The 23,006-nt window shown below is 35.8% G+C and overlaps 1 protein-coding gene across 1 annotated transcript in view; it reads right to left on the minus strand.

Annotated features, from left to right (window-relative positions):
• The window catches only part of XKR4 (XK related 4), a 487,807-nt gene that overhangs the window by 243,960 nt on the left and 220,841 nt on the right, over nt 1-23,006 (minus strand). The gene's annotated exons all lie outside the window — the stretch shown is intronic.

Below are 23,006 nucleotides of genomic sequence, written 5' to 3' on the forward strand. Positions count from 1 at the left end.
AAGGGGGAAAAAAGCAATATGTTCTAAGGTATTTATGGCAGCTCTCTTTGTGGTGGCAAAGAACTGGAAATTGATGGGATGTCCATCAGTAGGGCAATGGCTGAACAAGTTGTGGCATCTGATGTGATGGAATGGTACTGCATCATAAAAAATGACCAGTAGGTTAATTTTAAAAAAATGGAAAATCCCACATGAAGTTATGAAATGTGAAATGAGTAAAACCAAGAGAATATTATATGCAGCAATGGAAATATTATTTGAAAAATAAATTGTGTATGTCCTCCTACAGAAAATGAACTGACAAAAACAAACAAGCCATGGGTTTATATATATACATCTGCATAGATATAATATATTCATATATCTTTCAAATGATGCTTTCTCTAGTATGGGGATGGTAGTGAGGGAGTGAGGGAGATACTTGAGAAATTTAATATAACAAATAATTTTTTAAAAAGTTAAAAGAAGAATCAAGAGATCTTAGAATTGTAAAATATTTTTATTCAAACCCATACCTAACCAAGATTCTCTTCCACAGCAATGTTATCCAACAAGGACTTGAAAAATCCTCTTGTGGGGAATAGCATTCTTTCAGGTATTACATCACGTTTTTGGACAGCTCTCATTGTCATTAAATTTTCCTTGTATTAAGCTGAAATCTGCTTGTTTGCAGCATTTACCCATTACTCCCAGTCATTAGAGAAAAGAAGAACAAAATTAATTCCCCTTCTATGTAATAGTGCTTCAAATATTTAAAGAAGGAATTAAAGCTTTGTCCCCTTCCTCACTAAATTTTCTCTTCTCAAAATCAGTTCTCAGTTTCGTCAACCTATCCTTATACATCATAATCTCAAGACCCTTATCCACTTTATTTATTCTTCAATAACCTAAGACTGAATTATCTTTTTTGCCTGCCATTGACTCAAACTGAGTAATCCATGAAGAGATTCAATATTTCAGTTGATATATGATCTCACAAATGTGGATATTCTCTGCAATGATACAAATTATAATCTATCCATTTTGTCCTGCCTTGATCAACTCTTGTCTATGTTCTCCCATAAGTTTTCCACAGAAGATTATTCTGAGAGCCTTCCTTGAATTTTCAAATGTTATCAGCATTAATGGAAAACAATGACTACCCATAAGTCACCCTTGGCTTTGTATTAACTATGTAACTGAACCACTTTTTTCACATTATAGAAGACTTTGATGACATTTTTTACATCATTTATCAGACATAATTTCTTTTTTATATGATGCATTTTGTCCTGCTCTCCCCCACCACCACAATGTACCTCAAATTGTCCTTTGTTTGACTCTTGACTTAGACATTACAGAGATGCTAGTGTTATGCAACAATACTGAAAGAATTCTAGCATGAAAAAGATAAATGTTTGTTTTAGGAAGACATTCGTCATGAAGATAATCTTGAAGTTTCTGAAAAGGAAACTAGTCCACTTTTCTCTTGATTCAGTTCTATACCCATACTGTCCAGTATTTCCTCTATTTGCTTCTCCTGTTCCTTCTCTTTATCCATTTCCCTTCACCTACCTCAACTCTCTCTCTCCATCCATTTATCATCCATTCATCCATTCATCTATCTATTTATCCATCCTCCCATCTATCTGCCTATCTATCTGCCTATCTATCTATCTATCTATCTATCTATCTATCTATCTATCTATCTATCTGTATTTAGTTTGCTATCTATCTGTATATATACATATATATATATCCATCTATCCATCATCCATTCATCCATCCATCTATCCATCCTTCCATCTATCTGTCTATCTATCTATCTATCTATCTATCTATCTATCTATCTATCTATCTCTCTGTATTTAGTTTGCTATCTATCTGTATATATACATATATATATCCATCTATCCATCATCCATTCATCCATCCATCTATCCATCCTTCCATCTATCTGTCTGTCTATCTATCTATCTATCTATCTATCTATCTATCTATCTATCTATCTATCTATCTATTTGTCTACAGCCATATCTGGTTTTATTATACTTTGTTTGAGTGAGCTTCACAGATATTGTGTTTTTTACAAATGTAAAATTTGTGGTAACACAACAGCAAGCAAGCCTGTTTTTCCAACAGCATGTGTTCACATTATATCTGTGTCACATTTTGTTAATTATTGCAATATTTCAAACTTTTTCATTATTATTAAATCTATTATGGTGATATTTTATATTATATGGTGATACTAAGTGACATTTGATATTAGTTATAATTATTTTGGGGTGTCACAAATCCTTGTCCTTAAAGAACAGTGAACTTAATAAATGTGTGTGTGTGTATTCTGACTACTCCATTAGCTAGTCTTTCCCTGTCTCTACTTATCTTTGGGCCTCCCTATCCCTAGCAACATTACAGTATTGAAATTAATATGAATAGTTCTACAATGGCCTCCAAGTGTTCAAGTGAAAGGAAGAATTAGTCAATGAGGCAAACTTCATTGTTCTTTTATATTAAGAAATTGCCAGCAGTCACCCCAGCCTTCAGTAACCACCACCCTGATCAGTTAGCAAATATTGTTATAAAGAAGTAAATAAATAAACTGAGTAGGTCAAAGAAACACAATTTGGGTGTGAGGAGGGATAAAAGGGATATAGGGACATTATAAGGTGATTGGAAGAGGAATGAAGGTAAGGGAAGATATATAGGAGATAGAGGCAGCTCAAACAGGTTTATTCCGAGAGGCTTGAGACAGAGAATACAGGGAAGAAACTAGGGCCAGTAAGAAACGTTTAGGCTTGACTGGAGGGTTTCTCTTGTTAGTTTCAGTCTCTTGAGGGAGGGGTCAAGAGGGCCCCTCCCTGCCAGTCAAACTGATGGCTGGAGGAAGTCTCAGGGAGGTACTTCCTCCCAAGATGGATGCCGGAGTTTTCTCAAGAAATAAAGAAAATAATTCCTTCCTCTTGAGCCCTTGTCTTAATTTTCAACACACCGGGTTTGAATAAGTAACAAGGGGATTTATTAATACCAGGGTCAGTCAGAAGGGCAGAGGGGTTCAGGATTTTCTAATTGCTGCTAGGGAGAGGGGTGAGGGTGGGGGATGGGTCATGGAGAGGTTTAGACAGAGAGAGCCGAGCTCTCCCAGTCAGGAAGATTTAACTGCCTTTTAAGTAAAGTCTTTATCAAACCTAGGGCTAACTTATTTGAGGATACTCCAATTATCTAAAAAAACCTAAAACCCACAATGTTCAATCACCAAGCCCTTCCTTCCAACCAGAACCCAAAGGAAAATCAGGGAAGGGGAGGGATGGAGATGGGAGATCAGGGAGAGGTCCAGAGAAATGAGATAGGTCCAAATTTCCCAAAACAAAATAAGCACAAGCCAAGGCTGAAGCAATTAGGCCAAAGCCGAAAGGCCAAAGCAAAAGCCTCCAGCCACAGCGAAAGCCAAAAGGCAAAAGCCTCGTCAGTTGGAACTTCACCTCTATTTATAGCTTTAAGTTCTAACTGACTTTCTGAAGATTCTAAGATGTTTAACTGACTTTTTGTGACCATTAGAAATGACAGAAGCAAAAAGTTTCTGTTAGCCACCTTGCATTACACTATCAACAATGAAGACCCTCCACCAGCAAAAAACTCAATGAAGGCTCATAATAGTTAGCATAGCAATAAAGGCTTTTTATTATTTTTTAGACATAATACTATTGTACACTTAATAGACTATAGTATAAACATAATTTTTATTTACTCTGGAAAACAAAAATATTTGTGTGAATTGTTTTTTGTAATATACACTTTATTGCAGTGGTCTGAAACTGAACTCACAATATGTCTCAGATGTGTTTGTATTTGGACACACATATATAAGTACATATATATATATATATGTGCATATATATGCACACAAATAAATATGCTTTATATGTACGTCTATATGCACTGGTGGATGGATGTTATAAGATGACCAGGATGACAAAGTCAGTTTTATATAATGGACAAAAGGCATTCTTAATCCACTCATTTTTTTCTTGTATGGATAGTGGGGCCAAATCCTTGAGTAATCACAAATCTCATTTAAAAGCTTCTGTCATCTCCGATAGCTTGATACAAACAACATCATGCCATCTGCAAAAAGGAGCAACTGAAGGATTTCAACATGTATAGAATCTCTTTCCAACTTAGACTCTAAACTGGATCTCTTCCACAATAGTGGTAAACATTTCTTGGGAACATATATCTCCCTGCTTTATGCCTTGATTGATATTAATATTCAAAGGCTTGTTGAGCAAATTTACATCTCTGATATAGTTTCAAGGAATTGTGTATAATATTGACTATGCATGAGGAGCTCCTTTTTGGAGAAGAGCCTTTACATAATATCTTTCTTTACTGAGTCATACATTTTGTTAAAGTCAACAACTTTAAGAATAGTGATGTCTCATAGTCTTTTCAGTTAATTGTGTGATTCAAAAGATGTAGTCCACTGTAGAATATCACTTGAGAACCTCTTCTCATTCTTTTCTGATATCTTCATCAAGGATGCCCTAAATTTTCACATTGATTATTTTCATTAAAATGTTCTACCCATCAATAACCATATGAAAAAATGTTCTAAATCACTCTTGATTTAGATTGGGTTAGAGAAATCAAAATTAAAACAATGCTGAAGTACCACCTATAAGATTGGCCAATGTGGCATAACGGAAAGTGGTAAATGTTGGAGGGGATGTGACAAAATTGGGACTCTAATGCATTTTTGGTGGAATTGTGAACTGATCCAACCATTCTGGAGGGCAATTTGGAACTATGCCCAAAGGGCTATAAATCTCTGCATACCCTTGACCTGGTAATGCCACTACTGAGTCTGTATCCTAAAGAGATAATAAAAAAGAGGAAATTATTTACTTATACAAAAATATTTATAACTGCTCTTTCTGTGGTAGTAAAGAATTGGAAATTGAGGGGATGTCCATCAATTAGGGAATGATTGAACAAATTATAGTACATGTTGGTAATGGAATATTACTGTGCTATAAGAAATGATAAGCAAAATTATTTCAGAAAAATCTGGAGAGATCTGTGGGAATGGATGAAGAGTGAAATAAGCAAAACTTGGAGAACATTATACACAATAACAGCAATATTGGATGATGATTATCTGTGAAAACATGGCTATTTCTCAGCAGTGCAATGATCTGGGACAATCCTGAAAGATTTATGACAGGGAATGCTATCTACCTCCAGAGAAAGAACTGTTGGAGTCATCTTTCACATCAGGGTATCTGGTTTTATTTTGGGGTTTTGATTATATATGAGTGTGCTCTTACAACAATGACCAATATGGAAGCATGTTTTGTATGACAATAAAAATATTATTAATGTTTCACAGATGTAGATTAAAATTCTATAATATATATGGATTAGTAATTATTGCTACTCTTTCAATCAACTTTTTTGGGGAGGAGGGAGCAAATAATATCTGAATTTTTTTCCTCTGGTATCTTCTCTTTCTTTCAGATACTTTGACAGTCAATCCCTTTTACCATCAAAATTACTTCACATCTAGCATAGACTGCATATCAGTGCTCTTATATGGTTGCTTTTATAGTTTGTTTTCTTCAACACATTTCCACTTAATTGAGAATCACATTTGTGATATTAGTCAAAGTGTGGTAGCTACATCATCCTTGATAAAGAGAAGTGTTTGTTATAAAACTCCTTAAACTGATATTTTCCATTTTTGTTATCTCTTCACTTTCATTCTTAAATGCCATTAGTATACCTTTGCTCTAACTTTCTCTGAATTTGTTCTCCCTTCCATAATTCTGAAGGGGTTTATTAAAATATACTGCCCATAATCTACCACCTTTCTTCATAAAATTTCAAAGGTAAGTTTATATCATAGAATGATATTGTCCTTGGGCACCATATTTCTCCACTTGGTAAGGAGATCAAGTGTTTGTTGACTAAGGTGGTTTTTAAGGATCTTTTATTCTTCTTTTTATGGTAATCAATCTACATTGGTAAATCTTCTGTACAAAATTCTTATAATTCATATTGACTTCTACATATCTGTTTTTTTTTTATTTTTCCCAAGGTTCCTTTAAGAATTTCTTCATGTTTTTATTTATAGAAAAATGCTTTTATGTGTAATCAAATGTTTGTCACTCTGTGTCATAAGGGTCACTGGTATACTTGAAGTTTAAGGGAGAGAAATGTCAAGTAAAATCTCAACCAGGAAGAAATAACCCAGAAGGGAAATTGTTTAGAAAGACATTGAAGAAAAAAATGAAAGGGTAATGATGACAAGCAGGGGACACAAAAGTAATGCAAAATACTTTTATAAAAAAGGAATCCCTGGAAAGGCTTAATTGATTGAGCTCTGATATTATAAGAAGTTGCTTTGCTACAAAAATAACCTAATTATTCCACTGCTTCCTGAAATAGTTATTTCATTAGCAATATTGGTTATAGATCTATTAGGTCTGATTTCTTTCAAGTTTCTCAAAACAGAGATAAGAAGCTTCTAACTCCTCTATGCAAAGTTAATCAATCTCAGGGCCAGAGAGGCTACTTCCACCAACTTTACATCGCATTTTCCTGAAAACCCACAGCAAGTTACTGTTTATTAAAAGTATCTCAGTCAGCCATTCCTTTCAATTAGCAGCCCTCTTAAGATCTGATATCCTTCTGATATTCCCTTAAGAACCATTTCAGTTTCAATCTGCACTTAATATTGAATTAACACCAGAAAAAAGTCATTAGGTATGAACAGTGTAAGATTTCCTTTAAATTCCCATTCTCTTTATTCAACCCAAACCACTATAGCCTTTGGCCATATCAAACAATGTTGGTCTCTTCCCAATTAAATGAATTGTTTGATGGAATAAAAGAAGAAAATGCAATGTTTTCAATATGGATTAGTTTCTATATGGGACTCCATCAACCTCATGCAGATTTTTTAAACTACCCAGCTGTATTTCTTACTTAGCCTAAATGTCTAGCTTTATAATGTAATTTAGTTTGGAAGCTAACAACAGCTGTGAGATAGGAAAATGAGTTTTGGATTCGAATCAGAAAAACCTGTGACTCTGCTATTTCCTAGATATGAGATTGGGACAAAGCTCTTTACCTTTCCAAGCCTCCAATTCATCATCTATGAAATGATGTTGTTTTCTCTATTTCACAGTTTTGTTATGAAATAGTATAGCCTAAAACATATGAATCCTACCTATTATCATTGATTGGAGAAGTCAAATACAGATTCTTTTGGAGAAACTATACAGAATTGAAAGTTCAAATGAATTTATTCTAAAAATTGAAATTCAAATTTAAGAATTTAGGGTTTCTTCCATATGGGTAGATGACACCCCTTGCTTTTATAGGCTACAGTCTTCTCCATGTTTTAGCCTGCTTTGTGAGTTTGGTGGATGAAAATATGCCATTTAGCAGCCTCCTACTGAGACTTTCTGGGCTTTGCTAGGCTGGTCTTTGGACTGCAGACATATAGACCATCAAACTTCTGGCGATGAGCCTCTCTAAGATCAAACCCAGGTTAACACATGATCCATCTCAAAACAAAGAGCTCTTAACGTTTTTTTTTTATGTCACAGACTCCAGAGTCTTCCTGGTTAATCTTATAGACCCTTTCAGAGAATAGTGTACTCAAATTCACTAAATACAATTCATAAGCCAAAGGAAACAATTAAATTGAAATAGTTATTGGATTTTTTTAAAGAAAGAAACAAAACCTCTTCTAAACCCTAGGTTAAGAACTCTTGCTCTTGGTCCCAATTCAGGGCCCTTCCAGCTAGGTAAGTCCTCCCAAAGGACAGCTAGATGACACAGTGGTTAGACACTGTGCTTGGAGTCAGAAAGTTGGTATTAGACAGTCGTCTAACTCTTTGTGATCCCATTTGAGGCTTTCCTGGAGTGGTTTGTCATTTTCTCCTCTAGCTCATTTTTATAGATTAGGAAATTGAGGCAAATAGGATTAGATGTCGTATCCAAGATCACCATCTAGTAAGCATCTGAATCCAGATTTGAATTTAGAAAGTTGAGTCTTCCTGACTCCAGACCCAGCACTTTATCTACTATGCCACCTCTCTGCCTTGGAATCAGAAAGACCAGAGTTCAAACATAACTTCACACTAGCTGTGTGACTGAGCCTGTCACTTAATTATTGTCCGCATAATACTGGAAAAGGAAATGACAAACTACTTCAGTATCTTTGCCAAGAAAACTTTAAAGAGTTAGACATGATTGAAAATAACAAGGTCCTTCCAAAGCTTGTGTTCTGCTAAAATAGCTTTTTGAGAACTTACTACCTCCACCCCATGATTAAGACTCCAGGGGAAGATTTCATGGTACCAGTCTGGTAAAACTTCTGCTCAATTTCACAAGCAGTTATTGAACAAAAATGCTTTTTTTTTTTTTGCTAGATACTAACTAAATGGAGGTGGGGAGGAGGAGAGATAAACAAAAGACCTAAAAAGAATAAGAGCTATTTACCAACCCTCGCTACTTAGCAAACTAGCAGAGAATTAACAGATTTTACTTCTCAGAGATGGGAGGGAAGGAGAGAATTTGAATCGCAAAATGTCAGATAATAATTGTTAAAAATTGTTTCTACATGTAATTAAAAAAAATTAAAAGAGATTATCATCTCTAGAAGTTAGGTCATCAAGTAATGATGGTCCCTCTATCATTTCTGTTTATTCTAGCATCTTAGGATACTTAAGATCAAAAGTGGGGAAGGGTTGGTTAGGAATGATAGAAAGAGACCAATGAAATCATACATCTTTTGAAGTACTGAAAGGAGGTATATGCCTCTATTTCCTGAGAGTGAAAGAGGGGCATGGAAAAGAAATGGGTATTCTGGGAGCAAGTGAATCAGAAACAAATCCTACTTCCAATGTCATGGTTCTGATTCTTCTCAGCCTAGGAAGGATCAATATGACTAATGAAGGCAGAAGAAGAAAATGTCTCAGAGCTTAAATTGTAATATTGCCATTTGCTCACGTTTGCATAAACTACCTTGGCTGTATTCATTAAGAAAAAAAGACAGGAAAAGCCTGAATATGTTGAAACTATCTATGTTTGTCTCCCTAAAATCAAATAATAGGTTTTACTGTACATTTTGAAACTGCCTTAAAACATTTGTTTTAGTTTAAGGAAGACATAATCTAGGAAAAATGGAATAGTTGTTGTTGATATAAATAAAGATTTTCAAAACCATTTTACATATAGTATCTCATTTAATGGTCACAACTACCATGTGAAGTAATAGTGTCCTTGGCATGGGACTCTGGATTTCCTTTTGTACCCCCAAATTATAGAAGTGCTTCAGGTCAATTTATAAGCTGGAAAATTCCTTTCCTTCCTTGAATTCCTTGTTAATGCTGAGGAAAGGGTAACCCTGAACATCAAAGACTTATGACAAATATTCCCCTTGAAATTTTCTCCTAGATTCCAAGATGGACACAGAGATATACCTTCAGACGATGCTTTGATACCATCTAGTTGTATCTAAGACATCTACTTCATCTATTTGCCCCCTAAACTATGAGGATCACCGCCTTGTGTATTCAGGACACAAATCCCTGTCAGATAACAAATATCCAAATATCCCCCCACTCCTGCCCAACCTCATTCCATTACTGGTCGTGTTATTATCCCTGTTTTTGTAAGAGTATAAAAGACCCAGAACTCATCCCCTTCTCGGAGGTAGCATGCCATCTATGCTGACCTCTGGGACAAATTCAACACGAATTCCAGATTAATAAATTTCCTTTTTTATGTCTAAGCTAAGTTATAGAGTCTTTCATTCTTGCAAAGGGTACCCATCCTGAACCCAGAGGGGTTCATCTCAAGCCTCCCACAACAGTCCTCATTTTACATATGAGGAAAACTGAGGCTCAGAAAGACTGAGTGACTTGCCAGTTAAGTAGCCAGTTTTAAAGAAGGAAATAAAAAGCAGTCTCTCCTGATTTCCCATTTAATGTTTTTTCCACAATACCATAAATGTATGTGGTCACATTTAAGAATCACATTAATCATAGTAATAACTGATTTGTATAGTTAGACTGCAAAGAACTTCTAGACACATTTTGGTACATTCTCTTTTCTTATATTCTGTTCAAACCATACCTAATCATTCAACAGATAAGAATCTTTGCTACTGTACCTCTTCAGAGAAAAACCTATAGCTGCCCTTTGTCAAATCAATTCCATTGGCTATCAGAATAATACATAACTACTTTTTTCTTCCTCTCAATATTAGTCTAAAATTTTTAGGAATACCTCTCTTTTACTATTAGGCTGAAGAAATGGTTTTATGAAAAAAAGTTCTTCTGACTGGTAAAAAAAAATGGATCCTTTGACTCAAAAACAAATGTCACCCATGAATACCCATGTTCTAGCATTCTGTGATTCATTAGACATCTGAGCAGAAGAACAGGTATATAATAAGACTATATCTGTAAACAGTAGACTTGAATGACTCCCCTTGAAAACAGATACCAAACTACGAGCTTTCAAGTTCCATAACCATGATAAGGATACCTTAGAGGGAAGAGGTTGGGGCCGATTTGTAGAACTCTTGCCATTGCATTGATGACTTACTGGAAGCTGCCCCCTTCTGAAGGCATTATGAATTTCTGTTGGGACCATTTTGAATGGGTAGAATCTCCCTTTCAGTAGTAATTTGATCTGCTATTTCACCTTTCTGCTATCCTACCTCCCTTCGGACTTTGTTCTTTCTCTTAGAAGTTGATTGTATTTCTTAGTTTTCTCTAAGTAATATTAACTTTTTGGTATATATAACTTTCCTCCTTTTAAATTCTAAACAATTCAAGTGCAGGGACATATCTTCAACATTTTTGGCAGCAAGTGTGAAGCTTTGGGCAATGTAGGATACATTGGGTGACATTTGTTTTTGAGTCAAAGGATACAGGCAGTGAGGTGAAACAGTAAATAGAGCTGTGGACTAGATTCAGGAAAATGTGAGTTCAAATTCACCCTGAGATTCTTGCTAGCTGGGAGACCCTGGGCAAGTTGCTTTATCCTATTAGCCTCAGTTGTCTCTTCTGTAAAATGAGCTGGAAAAGGAAATGGCAAACCATTCAAAGATATAATTAAACAATAATAAATATATAGTTTTTATTTGAGGACCTCTAGTGAGAGGAAACTGCCTGGACAGCCCATTATCCATAATTTTTTTAGAAGGGGGGGTCTAGACTTGTGATTTCATTGGTTCAATAAGTTCCAATGTGAAAACTTTTTTCTAATACAAATCAACAACTATTTTGCAAGTTGCTGTCTTTTAGAGCAAGGATTGTTAGCCTGAGGTTCTTCAATGTTTTCTTTAACATTTGATAACTGTATTTCCATATAATATTGAATTCAATATGTGGCTTCTTTTATGTATTTTATTTTGAGTATTTTAAACATTATTCTGGGAAGGGGTTCATAGGCTTCACTGGACTGCCAAAGGGGTTCGTGACCCCAAAAAAGCATTGACAACTTATGTGACATTCCCAATATTTACCAGAGGAAGGCTTGAATCCAAGAAGGTCTTCCACCTCCCCACACTGTCTCTTTCCTCCACTATGGCAGGCCACCCCTTTGTTATACTTTTGGATAGTTTCAGTCCCTAGCGCTTTTCCCTTACATTGAGCTCCTATCTTCCTTTGGGCAAATTCTTCCCTCATTTCCTAATTTTGTCCTCTGGGGCCAAATAGAAAAAGTCTAATTCCTTTTGCATAGCATAGCCTTTCAAGTACTTGAAGATGGCTATCATGTTCTCCACCACAACCTCTTTCCCCAGTTTTGTTTTGTTTTTTTCTGGTCAGGCTAAACAATCTCAGTTCCTCCAATTACTACTTATCTGTCATTTTAGAAGCAGATTATGTCTCCACCCTTTAAAGTCTTAGAAAGAAAAATACCATTCAAAATCACCCTAGACCAGTGATGGGCAAATTACGTCCACTAACCAGATGCAGCCCCCTGAAATGTTCTATCCAGCCACACACATTATTCCTAATCTGACGAATACAATGAGTAGGATACAATACAATGAAACTTCAAAAGAGTTGCCTTAGAAACAGACTGACAGATGAGCATTTCCTTTCCTTTGGTCCCCTCTTTAAAAAGTTTGTCCATCACTGCTCTAGACAATATAAAATACTTAGGAATCTATCTACCAAAACACATACAATAATCATATGAACACAACTACAAAACTCTTTCCGCACAATTAAAACTAGATCTAAACAATTGGAAAAACATTGAGTGCTCATGGGTAAGACAAGCTAACATAATAAAAATGACCATTCTATCCAAATTATTTTACTTATTTAGTGTCATATGTATCAAACTACCAAGAAACTTTTTTACTGAATTAGAAAAAACTATAACAAAGTTCATTTGGAAGAACAAAAGATCAAGAATATCAAGGGAAATAATGAAAAAAATGTGAAGGAAGGGGGCCTAGCAGTACCAGATATTAAACTATACTATAAAGCAGCAGTCATCAAAACAATATGGTACTGGCGAAAAGACAGAAGGGAGGTCCAATGGAATAGACTTGGGTTAAGTGACATTAGCACGACAGTGGATGATCAACCCAAAGAACCCAGCTTTTGGGACAAAAATCCACTATTTGACAAAAACTACTGGGAAAATTGGAAAACAATATGGGAGAAAATAGCTTTAGATCAACATCTCACACCCTACACCAAGATAAATTAAGAATGGGTGAATGACTTGAATATAAAGAAGGAAACTTCTTTAAATTAGGCAAACACAGAATAATATACTTGTCATATCTTTGGGGAAGGAAAGATTTTAAAACCAAGCAAGAGTTAGAAAAATTACAAAATGTAAAATAAATAATTTTGATTATGTTAAATTAAAAAGGTTTTGTACAAACAAAACTAATGCAACCAAAATTAGAAGGGAAGCAAAAATTGGGAAAAAATCTTTATAACAAAAAACTCTGACATTGGTCTAATTACTCAAATATATAAGGAGCTAAATCAATTATACAAAGAATCAAGCCATTCCCCCAATTAATAAGTGGGGAAGGGACATGAATAGGCAATTTTCATATAAAAAAATCAAAACTATCCATAAGCACATTGAGAAAATGTTCCAAATCTCTTTTAATTAGAGAAATGCAAATCAAAACAACTCTGAGGTACCACCTCACAGCTAGCAGATTGACTAACATGACAGCAAAGGAAAGTGGTGAATGTTGGAGGGGATGTGGCCAAATTGGGACATTAATGCATTGCTGGTGGAGTTGTGAATTGATCCAACCAGTCTGGATGGCAATTTGGAATTATACCCAAAGGGCTTTAAAAGACTCTCTGCCCTTTAATCCAGCCACACTAGTATAAACTGCTGGGTTTATACCCCAAAGAGAGCATAAAGAAAAAGACATGTACAAAAATATTTATACCTGTACTCTTTGTAGTGGCAAAAAATGGAAAATGAGGGTATGCCCTTCAATTGGGGAATGACTGACCAAATTGTGTTATCTGTTGGTGATGGAATACTATTGTGGTCAAAGGAATAATGAACTGGAGGAATTCCACGTGAATTGGAATGACCTCCAGGAATTGATGCTGAGGGAAAGAAGCAGAACCAGGAGAACATTATACACAGAGACTGATACACTGTGGTAAAATTGAATGTAATGGACTTCTCTACTAGAACAATGCAATTATCCAGAACAATGCTGAGGGACTTATGAGAAAGAACACTATCCACATTCAGAGGAAGAACTGTGGGATTAGAAACACAGAAGAAAAAATAACTGCTTGATCACATGGCCTGATGGGAATATTATTGGGGATGTAGATGATAAATGATAACTCTACTCCAACTATCAATAATATGTAAATAGGTCTTTACATTTTAAAACCTAGTGGATTTGAGTGTCGGCTATAGGAGGCAAGGAGGTTTGAGGAGAGGGAAAGAACATAAATCATGTAACCATGGGAAAATATTCTAAATAAAATATATTAATTAAAAAAAGAAAGCTTTCCCCTCCTCCCTCAGTGTCCTAGTCTGAAGCCTAAGAACTAATTTGAATGAGAATCCTGTACAGTGTTTCCATAGCTATCATTTCTGAAAGAGTGCCTATTTTAAATCCTAATACCAAACCACTTTCTTTGAGGAAATTCAGAGATAAGTTCAGGGAGGAATTTTATTTTCCTTTTTAATATGCTACCCACTTCCTGGCATAGAGGTGATAGGCTAAATATGCAGAATAAGACATATTTTTGGACAGGGCTAATATGAAAATCTGTTTTGCTTGACTATGCATGTTAATTGTGTTTTCTATTTCTTTTCCCTCCCTTGGGGGCGGGGGAATGTGGAAAGGAAAGAAAAGAAATCCTTATTAATTGAAAAGTGAATTTAATAAAAATAGAATTAAAACAGTAAGCAGACAAGGTCAAAGGAGCCTTGACTGATGCATTTGAGATCAGTCCTCTTCTCTCCAATGCCTCGTCCAGATTAAGGTCATTCTTAGACGAAGTAAAGAAGTCTTTAATTCTCTAGTTAATGGAATTACCTTTTAAATTCACCTTTTACCAGACAGAAAAGCTAATTCTTATACCCGCCCATTATAGAAATAGGAAAATGAAGTCCCTGGGACTTCACCCTCATTTTAGAGAAGAGGAACTGGGGTAAAGTGGCTTATCTAGGTTAATATGGAATAGATGACAGGGATGGGATTTGAACAGTCTCTGATTCCAGTGTTCTTTACCACTGACCCTTCCTGGTGAGAATCTACCCCCTTGGAGCTTGACTGGAAATAAATTGTTCTCTAAGACAGAGACTCATTCCCTTCCTCTTCACCCCAGGTATCTGCCTACTGACATTTGGCACTCTGACGAATCACATTTAAAAAATCTTAATTATTTTTGGTTCTTTCAATTCAGCCCATCTGCTAGGAGCTTAGAAGAATGGTAACCAAAGGCTGGAATTTCCATCTGTGGTATGGGCTTCACACAAATACATTATTCTTTGGTGATTACTAGTGTTATTGCAGCTGCTACTACTACATGTTTGTTAAGAGAATGATAATATTTGGAAGTCTCTTCCAAATCCTATTTTACAATCATCCTTTATTCCTCATCTTATCATCATGGAGGTGGCTGGCAAAAAAAAAAAATGTTGTATTCATTCTAGATGCAGAAAAATGTAGGCAGCTGGTGTTTACATGATGACACCATGATTACTCAAAAACTCAGGAGAAGTGAGCAAAAAAGAGCTTAAGCTCCATGATTAATAGGCATTATACTTCTTAGGCCGTGCCATCCATTCCCCAGAGGATGAAATTCTCAAACCAACAGTTCTCAGCAGAGTATTAAAGCTCAGATCTAAATCAGTCTCTCTTTGATAAGCAGTAGAGGTAGTAGACAGCTAACACGGGTATGATGGTGAGCTACTTTATGTCTGTTCCTACTCAAGCACAACTCTCTTTGCTTCATGAAATGGCATGGTGGGAATCAAATTAGCCCTCATTCCAATCTGTTTCATGCTTGGGTACTTGATCAGATTGATTAAGCAGACACCCCCATCTAGTGGCATCAACAGCACCCTGCTCTCAAAGCCTGGAGTCTCTTCCCTACTTGCATGCCCTCCTTGATGAATCACGAGGACACTTTTTTCTGGGAACCTCCATTCCAATGACTATTGGAACCCAGGGGTTTCAAAGACCTAATCATGTTTTGAACTCTCTCCAGAGATGAAGACATGGCAAAAATATCCCATTCTCCTTGTATCATATTTACTCTAATAACATCTTCAAAGTGGGTTGAACAAAAAGTGAGTATAAATCAGCGTTATCTAGTCTTTCTTATTACTGTTTATCCTACTCAGAAAATATTCCTCCTACTCTGGGTTGTAACATTTTACAAAGTACAATGTATATAACAATTTTATTCTGAGAATGAATTAAGGAGTCTATCAAAGCATTAACAGAATGAGAGATGCATAATAATAATGCTTTTTATTTCTATGTTTTTTACCTACCAAGGGAATTAGATGAGCTTTACATAAAACACGGGATTAAAATAGCAATTAAAATGCTATAAACCCATAGAAAAGAAGACAAAGTAATATTATCAAACAATTGGGTTATGCGAAATTCTTTAAAGAAAACAAGTGAACTCTTTTCCTTACCTAATGAGATTGAACAGTAGTAACCCAAGGGAAGTAAGAAATGGAATTTTATTAAAAAAGTAACAAGGAGAGGACAGCTGAGCAGATCAGTAGGTGGAGAGCCAGGCCTAGACAGGGGAGGCCCTGGGTTCAAATTTGACCTCAAACAATTTTTAGCTGTGTGACCATAGGCAAGTCACTTAATCCCCATTGCCCAGCCCAATGATGGGCAACCTTTTGAGGTTGGGGTGTCAAAATTCACCAAAAAACTGAGCACAACTCGGGGGGAAAAAACCCATAATTTTGAGATATTTATAGTTTAAATCACAAAAATGTATAATTGTAATATATAAATGTATTCAATAAACCAAAATAGGTAAATTAATATAGATAGAATTGTCATCTATACTACACAGAGTGTCTATACTACACTACGGCAAATGTTTCATTCTTGGCATGCAGCCCCATACTTCTCAGTATGTGTCATCAAAAATGGCTCCGCATGTCATAGGTTTGCCATCACTGGCCTAACCCCTATCACTCTTCTGCTGAAGAACCAATATACAGTATTGATTCTAAGATGGAAGGTAAGGGTTAAAAAAAAAGTAACAAGGATCTAACTCTAATCGAGGTTGATTTTTTGGTGCTTATCTGGGTACCATTTCTCCACCTTCAAAAGCAGAGATGTCATATGAAATCTTGGAACATCAGTTGGCCATTTGAAATGGTGTGTACATGCAATGTGGTATAATAGATAGAGCTATAGACACGAAGACAGGAAGACCTGAATTTGGATGCTGTCTTGCATGTTTATGAGTCTAGTGATCGCACACAAGTCACTTAACATTTCTAAGCATCTGTTTTCTTATCTTTAAACCTCACCTATCCTAAGGTTGTTGGGAGATTCAAGAGAGAATTCAAATCTTAAAGTACTATATAAGTAGAGTGTATTTAATATATATTTTATATCATAATATAAATATACACATATATTTATGATATATAAATAAAATCTCAAAGTACTATATAAACATGAACTATCTATTATCTTCAATGAGCAATGGAATTTTAAACATTACCCAAATCACCAGATACTACTGCCTTTCCACTTTTAAAATAAAATGATAAGAATTTGTATCATCATTAAGAGAAGATGCTTAGAGNATGTGTATATATATATCATATAGTGAGAATTCATTTTCCAAATACTGTATTATTTTTATATCAGGATTCTGGATTATAAAGGCTATATTAGGGAGAATTCTTGAGCCAGGACTTAGGACCAGGCCCATTCAGCCTAAAGTTTTTGCATTCTCTTTTTCCTGAGGACTCTGGCCAGCAGGAAAAGTTTTTTAATACCTTCCCTGCAGATGTGAAATTCCTCATCTGTCAGTTTGGGAAGGGTTGAGGGTCCGATGGATCACCTCTTCATTAGCTATCACCAATTAATGATGTTTGGGGATGTTCAAGGTAGGGGCTGACTAATGAGCTCCCCCTATATATATATATGTATATATATATATATATAGGGGGAGCTCATTAGTCTATATATATATATATATACATTAGTGTATGTATGTATGTATGTATGTATGTATGTATGTATGTATGTATATATATATATATATTTGTACCAGGACCAAGATTTTCCATTTGTCTTTTGACCACAATTAAGATGTCTTGATGGGTCAATTAATAAATTATTTTAAAATTAAGAAAATAAGTTTCTTGAGATTATTTTAACAGCTACAATAGACACACGTACACATATAATGCATACATATAGCCCATGCATATGTATGTGTAGACAGAGCCTTTGAGAGCAGAGCTTTGGTTTTGGATTTATTAGGCTCAAATTGGCACAAATCTTGCATCTGTGTGACTCTGCGAAAGGCACTGTGACCTCTATGAGCCTGAGGAAATTCCTTATAATATCATGAACCATAGTTCCATGGAGGGAATTCTGAGACTTAGAGTTCCCCTGATTTTGACTGTCATGTTTCCTTTTCACATTTGTGCATGTATATATGTACATAACTGTTTATATTTAGATAAGATAGCTAGAGAAATGACCACAGAGGTAATATACTCTAGTATAATCCTCTCATATTTCAGATAAATAAACTGAGGTCTAAGAAGGTTAAATATTTCATCAGAAGTTTGGGTTTCAAAATTATTGAGCTCTCCAATTCTTTTATTAAAGATTTTGGTTCTTCTAGGAGTCATAAAAGTTATCGGATGCTCAAAAGTTGTGGATTCTGGTTTGTTAGAAAGCATCCCACAGCAAATTCTGAAAGTCCAGCTATGTATATAACGATTGCATATATAATTGCATATAGCAATATATTCAATAGATATTGACCTCTGCCCCAAATGAATAGGAACGATGATTTGGAACATTTGATTCATTGTCCTATACACTGCAGATGCAGAAACAATCATTTCCCCTAAACAAGCTACTTCAAAAGAATAGAGTGAATCCTTTGTCCTACATATTTCCAAGGCCATTAAAACTTTTTAAACTGAGGACATCTGATACTTGCTCTTTACAAATGTTGATATGATCTTGTCTAACATCACTTTAAATCAAAAGTTTCTATTTCCAAAATCATTTATTTTAAGTGTTTGCAGGTGTTGTTTTTATAAAAAAAAGATTTATTATTATTTTTTAAAAATTAATTGCATGTGACACTGTGCTGTCCTGAAATTAAGAAAATTACATAGATCTAGGTTTAACTTAAGAATTCAGATCAGAAGACAGAAACACACATGAAAGCTATATGCTGACAAGATGGATGCTTTGTCTTCTTTAAGAGATATCGTGAAGATATTCTGAATATCCTAAGAAGGATGTGCTTGACTCTCTAAGTATCTTTCTGTGTTCTCTTCTTGAGTGCAGGGATTTTTTTTGGTAGTATGCATACTTGAATTTAGGAAGGTAGATGATGCAGTGGATAGAGAACTAAGCCTAGAGTCAAGAATACCTGAGTTCAAATATGGCTTTAGACACTTACTAACTCTGTGTCATTGGGCAAGTCACTTAACTCAATTTGCTTCCATTTCCTCATCTATAAAATGAGCTGAAGAAGAAAATGGCAAACCATTTCAGTATCTTTGCCAAGAAAACCCTAAATGGGGTCTCAAAGAATCAGATGTGACTGAGATGATTGAACAACTGGGTACATGAAAGGAAATAAAAATAATAAAAATCGCTATTATTATGTTTCAAAAATTATTTTACATGTTTTATACATGTATATGTGGATTTCAATGCTGATTTTTTTAAGTCTCATTTGAATTTCCTTTTCTTCCCTGTAGTTCCTATACTTCAAAAGAAAATTTGATTCAGGGACAATATGGATGCAAACCAGCAAAACATAGTAACTGTGGACTAGAACCCCCAAACTCTCAGTTTATCCAGGTTGATGATATCTCCTCAAATCCTATCTCTCATTAATTTTGTGCTGGGGAATCTAAGATAGCTCAAATATTGCTTATTTCCATGTCTCTACAAATGTAAGTAAAAATGTCCCCATTTCCAGCATCAGGACTCAAGGTAATGACTTGTTAAGGATACAAAGTGATATTTATTTCACCTCACAGACAGAAAAAATAAACCACAAAAGACTCATCTTCTTAAGATTCTTTCTCCTTTCCAAGGAGTCCAAAATTTCCTTTAGGACATAAACAATTTCCCAAACTGATAACATCTCTCTTTCATTAAGATTCTGCTTGGAAGGAGTGGAGTTTTTAAAAGAGCAACTTCCAACATCTGGCAAGTCTCATTTTCTACCTAGAGATCTGGTCTTATGGAGCTACCTTGAGGACTTGGCCCTTGATGGAAGGGAAATGTACCTAAGGTTGCTAGATAGACAGTGCTCCCCAAAGTCCTCTCCTGGCTTCCTCCCTTAGCATTCTATTTTGCTCCAGAGTTGGGGGAAAAGCATCTAGTCTTATGTTACTTCCATGAAGTCTTGGGTTTCTCCATAAGAGAAACATACTTGGGGCTGCTGGATGAAGCACCTTTTTCACTAGAGTTGAAAAGTTTCAATAATTAATATAATATATAAGGGGAAAGTCTGAGTCTTTTGCTTGTCCTCTGAGTGCCTTGCTGCACTTTCAGTCTGTGAATATCATATGAGAAACATTCTCTAGAGCGGGGGTCGACAACGTATGGCTCTCGAGCCATATCTGGCTCTTTTGAGGGCCAGATACGGCTCTTTCTGCAGGAGCCATAAAGTCCATTTTTTTTCAGACGCTGTTACGGGAGCCCACACTGTGAGCACTATACGGCTCTCACAAAATTACACTTTAAAAAATGTGGCGTTTATGACTCTCACGGCCAAAAAGGTTGCCGACCCCTGCTCTAGAGGCTAGCACTGTCCAGAATTTTTCTTTCATTAGTAGAGTAAATTTTGGGTTATATTTTCCCCCAAGGGTGTGATATTGCCCCCCAAAGCCCTCTTCCTTCTCCAGAAAAATGTAGTCTAGAATTTGGGGTCTATAAACTCTTCATGTTCTGTGAGTAACAAGGCAGTCATTAGCAGTTCCTGGGGAATGATGGGGAAATACCCTGGGAATCAGGTCCATAGCTCTTTGGGGCTCTCATAGAAAGGAGAAAAGGTCAAAAAAGCTATTTCTTTCTCCAGTTCATTTTAAAGATGAGGAAACTGAGGCAAAGAGGGTTAAGTGACTTGTCCAGGGTCACGCAGCTAGTGTTTCTAGTGTTTGAGTCCCAATTTGAACTCCAGAAGATGAGTCTTCTTGACTCTAGACCTGGCCCTCTCACTACTGAGTACCTAACTTGCCCTTTTTGAAGTTACAGAGCTGGTTATTTTTAGTGCTGAGGTCAGTCTCTTGACTCTCAATCTCTTAAAATATAACTCTTTTATTTGAAAATATACTTCATTATTCTTGCAGTTAATGATAATTTTCTTGGCCCATCAGAGTAGATGTCATACATCTGAAAACTGCTGACTGAGCCCTGGGACCCCTCCTGCTTTCCTCATCATAAAGACTGCTGTGAACACAAGGAAAGAGGGGCAGTTCTTTTCTTTCCCTTCATTCCTCCTGTCTTCTGATCTCAACAGGAGCCTTGCTGTGACCTTTTTACTTATGCATGTCAGTTTCATTATCCTTCATTAACTCTGAATTTTCATTGAAATAGGTTGCTAGTGATGGGCTTCTCTGTGGTATCTCTACTTTGTCTTCTACTGAAAAAAAAGGAAGACAAGATCATGGCAAATTAGATAGGTGGGAAATGGCAAAAAGCCTTCATCAAAGGAAATGCTTTGTTTTGTGGTTTTTTAAAAAATGATCACAGAAATGTTGTTGAAATGAGTATGGAGACACGCTCAGGTATTCGTGTGGAATTGTAAATAATGAAAGTGGAATACATTATTCACTAAAACAACTTTACACATAAATTGAATAACTGTGATTAATTTGGCCACTTTTATAAACTACCAGCAATAGAGACATATTAGTTATTTCATTAAGAAGAATCTCTTGAGCAACTACTAGGATAGAGAACCATATAATCCATGGTGGAGGAGATAAAACAATAAATAAATCACACTTAGTGTTGGTAACTGGTTTTGTGAAAATGTGTTAAATAAATCACATTCCTAGGTCTAAAAGTGGATAGAACACTGGCCTCAGAGTTAGGAAGACCTCCGAGTTCAGATTTAGCCTCTGACAATTACTAGCTTTGTGAACTTGGCCCTGTCCATCTCAGTTTCCTAAAGTCTAAAATGGGGATAATAATAGCACCTTCCTCCCAGAGTTGTTGAGAGGATCATCATTCATAAAACACAGCACCATGCCCGGCACATTCCTAATCAATGTTTGCTTCCTTCTTTTCAAAGGAACAATGTCAAAAATGGGTGAGGAATTATACAATGTGACAGCAGTGATTCTCAAATTCATGATGCAGTTTGGGCTATTTTTAATAATATACTTAGAAGAATCCATGATCACAGGGACCTTTTGAGTGTGGGGCATTGGGGGAAGAGTCTGATTCTACCTTACATTTCTACGTAACTCTCATGTTACTTCATTTCTGCTAGGAGGGAGATAATTCCATCATTTTAGAACTCCCATTTTACCGAAGAAGAAAATAGGATCAAGAGAGTTAATTTTCCCAAAATCACAAAACTAGGATTTGAAAGGGCTGTGACATAAACTCAGGCCATCAAATTATAGATTAGGAGGTGGAAGGGAGCTCAAAGGCCATCTGGTCTAATATTCTCTTTTACAAATGAGAAAACTAAAAGCCAGGGAGGCTGATTTGTCCAGGTTCACAAAGATAGTAACTATCAGAGGCTGGACCTCTGATCCAGTATTTTTCCCACTGTACAATCTTCTAATTGGGGTCAGCCCTAGGTTTTAGCCCACTGGTGGCACCGTGGTGAGGATTAGCAAATGTGTTTCTTTTCCCTGGGTGAGTTTATGGTTTCTGTGAGACCAATTTCCGATGAATGTGGTAATTAGAGAAAAAATTGTTTTTCTAATTCAAAATAACTGTTTGATTTGGATGGATATATGTTGAAAGAACACAGAATAATCAGTGATCAATATGGAATATAGTGGTTGTTGTTTTGTTAAGTCACTTCAGTCATGTTCGACTCTTTGTGACTCCCATTTGGGGATTTCTTGGCCAACCTTATCTGAGAAGACCCTGGGATGAACATAAGTGAGACCTTTTCAGATAAAAGGTAGGATGAATCAGCACAAATAGACCAATCAGTTCATATCACCAAAGAATAGCCCAGTAGGGATCAATCAGAAGTAAACATCAAGATTTAACCAAACACAATGAGGGGCTCAACCTGAGTCGTATAAATTCA

This window comes from Gracilinanus agilis, chromosome 1 (assembly GCF_016433145.1).
Source record: "Gracilinanus agilis isolate LMUSP501 chromosome 1, AgileGrace, whole genome shotgun sequence".
Taxonomy (NCBI): Eukaryota; Metazoa; Chordata; class Mammalia; order Didelphimorphia; family Didelphidae; genus Gracilinanus; species Gracilinanus agilis.